Source organism: Parambassis ranga, unplaced genomic scaffold (genome assembly GCF_900634625.1).
Source record: "Parambassis ranga unplaced genomic scaffold, fParRan2.1 scaffold_24_arrow_ctg1, whole genome shotgun sequence".
NCBI classification, from domain to species: Eukaryota; Metazoa; Chordata; class Actinopteri; family Ambassidae; genus Parambassis; species Parambassis ranga.
In genome coordinates this window covers 2,290,148-2,295,900 of record NW_021144797.1, presented here as the reverse complement: position 1 = coordinate 2,295,900, position 5,753 = coordinate 2,290,148, and the positions used below count along the sequence as shown (strand labels likewise).

The window sequence follows — 5,753 nt, the reverse complement described above, 5'->3', positions numbered from 1 at the left end:
TATGCTGCTCACACAACCCAATGACTCCATGGGTATTAATAAAGGTTATGTGAACGCACGACACTGTGATAAATTGTTCAGTTTTAAATGACAGTAGCTCTGGTGCTTTAACACATCTTCATTAATATTCTTCGTTTAACAGTGAAACTGCCGAACTAATCGGACTGTAAAGAGAAGTTACACTAATTTAACCAAAAGTGCATCAGAATGAAATCTCCTACCCTACCTTTAAGGCTGTGAACCCCTCACTGCACACTTTAAACTCCGTTCTCTCTGTTTAAACACTGTCAGAGTTCAAACCTTCGTAGGAAATAAGCCCAGTATTACAGAATGAAACCAAAGATCAAACCTGTTTTCAGCAGCATTCTGCATTCTGGAGATGGACTGACACTGGTCTACGGACTATCCGGACCAGAACTCAATGAGCTGTAAGAGAAAAACAAGGTGAGAGGTGAACTGGTTATAGGAGGGACCACTGTAATGCAAACATGTGATTTGCTGATTCTGGTGTTTTTAGGTTTTGATTTAAATTTCACAAAATCATTTATTTGCATTCAATTATTTTTGATTGTAACCATATATAATTCATACTTCTGTCTGTGTTCTAAGAGTCTTAAAAATATGTGGTTTCCTTTTTATTTACAGTGTGCATGTCATGTGACTTATGAACGTACAGTTTGTGCATATATATAAACAGTTTGATTTCCAGGTTGATGCAGCAACAGCTGCTGCTCTGACACCATTGTTCATGTCTTCCTCTCTCTGCACTGTGTTAACACACCTGAATGCTGCAGAGCATCTTCTTCTTTCCTGCTAAATAAATAATGGCCCTGTGGTCTGGTGGTGTCGGTTCACCTTGGACAGCGATGGACAGGAGGACAGGAAGGTCCGGCTGCTCTCAGCTGGGACCTGTGTGTGTCTGGGTGCACACACACCTGCAGTCTGCCCACAGTTACTGACGTAGCCACTCCGTCACACCCCAGCTGACACATGACCGCACCAGGTGGCTGCTGCTATGACAGATGGTGGTTGTCAGCATTCCTCGTTAGTATAGTGGATAGTATCTCCGCCTGTCACGCGGAAGACCGGGGTTCGATTCCCCGACGGGGAGAAAGACTTTTACCACCAGATAGGATGATACTGACCCTGTACATTGCTGCTGCAATAGAAAACATTTCCCAGTTTGGGATAAATAAAGTATTTGTTCTGTTCTGTTCGTCTTGTGTCTTGTGAGCTTTAGATTATATTATTTCTTGGGCTCTATGCTCTAAGTGTCTTAAAAATATGTGATTTCCTTTATTTACAGTGGTGCATGTCATGTGACTTTACTTATGCAACATGTATGATAATGTTCTGTCTCCTCTCATTTCCAGACGTGCAGCCAAAAACATGTGCAGTGATGATATGTGACGGTATCATCATGGTCTCAGAGAGAAGAGCTGAGTGTGTCTGTTCTGATCTTTGTTGTGTCTCCTCTGTAGTTTCTGCTTGTTGCTCCGTCACACGCCCTCTGCTGGTGAGCCGCGTCATTACACACAACCTCTGCTGCTGTCAGACTGTATAATAACCACTTCTGATAGGAGCAATATTCACACACCACAGTGTACAACACATTATTTATTTAGTTTCTGATGCACTATGTACAGTTTTCTTACAGACCACTTCTCCCTCCACTCACCTGTGCAATAACTGTTCATATGTAAACTGTTGATGATTCTATTCTATATTTTATTGGTAGTTTATTTTATCATATATATCTTTTCTTAACTTATCCTTTGCTGTCTGTACCTGCTGTTGCAAAAATGCAATTTCCCCATTGTGGGACTAATAAAGGTTTCTTAATCTTAATCTTAAGACTGTCTGGAGGACACACAGAGTGGACATGGGTCACAGAGTGCTGCTGCTGTTTGTGTCTCTGCAGCATGGGCAGCTGCTCCTGCTCCACTCGTCACCGGCTGATTGTTCACACCTGTGATCAGTCATCAGCCAATCCTGCTGCAGCTTCCATCTAGTATATGTGTCCAATGGAAGCTGAGCAACATGTCAGCTACACACATAGAAACACTACACATAGTTTGTCATATAAATAACATGGATTGAATCATGTTGTACAGTCAATGGAAACAAAAAGCACTGAGAGTGGTGCTGGTAGTGCAGCAGTGGATGGAGGCTGAAGAGCTGCCACCTAGTGTCAATATTTGGTATTAACTCTGACTACATATTCCACCTTTAACTCTCTGCCATATATACTGTGCCATGTGTGAAGTGATAATAACATGTGAATGTGAATTTATTGTAAAGAACTTTACTTATTATCCCTGTTATAAGTGAGCAGTGTGTGTGTGTGTTTGATGGAGTGTGTAATGTCTGCTCAGTGTTACTGATGCTGCTGCGTGTGATCTGAAAACTGATCAAACTGTGATGTGTCTGATGCTGACAGAAGAATCAGAGGTCAGACAGTCGGATCCTCCTCTGTGACACCTTTAACATCATATCAGAAATCTCTGTCTGCTTCTGGTACATGCAGCTGATCACCAGCAGGGGGCTCACTGCTTTGCTGTCACTCAGTGTAACAATGGAACTGTTAGAATGATGGTGCGGCTCACACAGGTGTGTGTGGTTGAGGTTAATCAGTGCAACAATGTCAGCTTCTCTCTACAGACTGTGAGAGAAACAGTCTGACTGAAGACAGGAGGAGGCAGAAATGTCACTGTGTGGATGTCAGCTGCCAGAAAACACCACAGAAGAAGAAGAAGAGGCAGAGAACAGAGAGGGGAAAGTGTTTGTGGTGACAGTGGATTGGAGTAAAGCTCAGCTGCTACAACAGAACAGTTTCTGAACACATGTGTAGCCACCAAAACTACACCTGGTACAACAAAGGATCACAGTGAGTGGAGGACCAAGGCTGGAACCAGAGGACCAGAGCTGAGCTCTGGAGGCCAGAGAAGTCCTCCTGCAGCCTCTGCTGAGTTTGTTCCTTTTGACCCCCTGTTCTTTGTTCTTGATGATCTTTTTGCAGTGTTTTGCTGATTTATCTATGTAATTATATCATGTGAGGATGTTTTGACATAGCAGATCATCATTTCACTGTGATTCAGATAAAATTCAGATCACAGAAAGGCCTTCCTGTTCTCACTTCAGTGAATGAATTATGGTTTTGTATTTTCATTGGTCAACAGTGGTGGAATTGTAACCTTTTAAATGGGATTCTGTTTGGTTACCATAGAAACCACTGAGGAGGCACTGATGGCTGTGGGGTTGTTGGGGTTGCTGCTGCTGAGTGGAGTCGTCCTGGTGCTCATTATGATGGAGATGCTGCAGAGTGGGTTCATTGTGTTGGTGGTTGTGATGGGATGGTGGTCCCTGATAGGGGTGCTGCCCAATGGGGTCATTGTGGTACAGGTTAGGGGTGTGAAGTGGTCCCTCTCAAACCTGCAGTAGAAAGTCTTGAGGTCGTCAGCAGTGGGGGAGGTCGTCTCCTGTGGTTTGTGATCTCCACACTGATGCATGGTCGTTAGCAGAAAAGCTGTTTTTCAACTCTTCTGAGTATTCCCTTTTTTGCCACCTTGATTTCCTTGGTGAGAGGGTTTCTCTCCTGCCTCTACAGGACTCTGCCCCCACTCCTGTAGACTGTTGCATAACAGGAAGTGGTCTTGTATTAGGGTGTGACCCTCCTGAGAAGCAGAACCTCTCCTTTATAGGGGCTGTCTTGATAACTGCCTCTCATTTCCACCTGTTGTCTGTTCCATTTGCACAACAGCAGCTGAAACTGATCCACAGTCAGTGTTGAACTGGACAGGCTGGTTTCACACAAGTGCTGCTATTTTCTGAAACAACTTTGTGAGTTTCTGTAGTGTAGTGGTTATTATATATCAACAGATATTAAATTGATGTTTTATTGTATTAGCTCAACATTGGATGAAAACTGTTTAGATAAGCAAAGATGGTAGCAGGCTGCAGGGGTTAACATCTGAAAGCAGTGTGACAGGAGTGCAAAGCATTCCTCCCAAACAAGGACTTGAACCCTGGACCCACCTCACCTCCCTCATGTGTTGAAGTCCTGTCCTCTGTGTGTCTCCCTGTCAGTCACCCATTTAGGTGTCAGTTTGTTGATCCAAACTGTTTAACTGATACTTTCACATGAAAATATCAGATTTTCTTTATATGACTGGTAACAGCCCTGCCTGCCTAATTAAGCCCTAATTAAGACACTGTGTGATTCTGCTTTTACTCCTCTCAGGGCAGGTCTTATGTATTTTAATGGGGGTGCAGCCTTCAAACAACGGCTGTTTTTCCAAACCAAAGCATTCAGACTAAAAAAAAACAAACAACCAGGGGCACTAGCAAGGTTTACTCTACAAATGTGTGCGATTTCATGTTGATCCAGTCTAATATGTGGAAATCGTGGCGAGTTAGAAAATAGGTTTGCTCTTTTCCAGTCGCCTCACCGTTTATATGGGCTGTGAATGAGGAAAAGTCCGGGACTCTTCCCGAACAGCTGGCTCTACAGGCAAAACGGTTTGGTGTTGAGTTTTTAGAGTGACACCCCCCAAGTAAGTTGAGTTTGAGACCCCTGCTGTAGATTTTTGTTAAAAAAAAAAAAAAAAAAAGAAGACCTTATATCCCACTTTTTGGGCAAGTAGATAGAGCCTTTTTAAAATTTGCTAGCTCTGCGTCTGTAAACACAAAATTACCTACAAACAAACCAGCCTGTTTGACCCCAATGGTACAGCAAATCACTCATTAAGGAATATGACATGCAGTTTTTATTTAGTAAACAATGTTTAGCTTTTAATCTTAGTGAAACTGAGGGGAAATCGCTGCATATCAATTTATGATTAATGAATTCCTCGATAATTTGCATCCCTATTCTGACCTGGAAGATTGAGAAGATCGGACCAGTTGTATTTTGGAATATTTGAATGCTTTTTTGTGGAATACTTGATGCGGCCCAGCCTCACCCAGCCTCGACCCCCATCGCCCCCCCCGGGTAAGTTGAGTTCGAGACCCCTGCTGTAGATCTTTGTTTAAAAAAAAAAGAAAAAAGAAGACCATATATCCCACTTTTTGGGCCTCGTTGGCGCAGTAGGCAGCATGTCAGTTTCATAATCTGAAGGTCGTGAGTTCAACCTTCACACGGGGCACAACTTATAGAGACAGCATTGAATAAAGAGTACACACACTCACCATTTACAGGTACATAATATTAAATAGTAGCATCGAAAAGTTAATGTACAGAGGAAATGACCATAAAAGCAGGTGTCTGTCAGTGCTTACTATACAATCCGGTGGTTGCCTACCCATTGTGCATGTGTAGAACACAGACCTTAAGGGGCCCCACACTGAACAGACTGTGTGACAGAGGCTGGGGATCAATGCCACCATTGTGAACACAATACCAGGAAGTTTAAGGCCTTTTTTTCATATACAGTGCCCATGTTAGTGCCAATATGTCTCATATACGTGCTGGCTACTACTCTTTTTAACCTATGAGACTGACGCGCTGCCTACTGCGGCTGTGGTTGCTCACAAACAAGTGAAATATGGTCCTTTTTTAACAAAGACATCTACATTGCAGTATGTTAGTGAGAATATCTCTCATATGCGCGCTGACTACTGCACCAACAAAAATTCTTAATTTAACCTTTAGGAGTATGTACACACCTTAAAACTGCTGTGAAAATATGATATGTTAATACGTAGAGAAGATTGAAGCAAGGCATCTGGACTTGTAGAGTTTTCTTGAAGACGTT

General features: G+C 42.8%; 1 non-coding gene across 1 annotated transcript; it reads left to right on the top strand.

Moving 5' to 3' along the window:
- The first annotated feature begins 1,039 nt into the window (after positions 1-1,039).
- On the top strand, positions 1,040-1,111 carry trnad-guc (transfer RNA aspartic acid (anticodon GUC)). The gene has a single exon. It is a non-coding gene; the product is annotated as a tRNA-Asp (tRNA).
- The last annotated feature ends 4,642 nt before the right edge of the window (positions 1,112-5,753 follow it).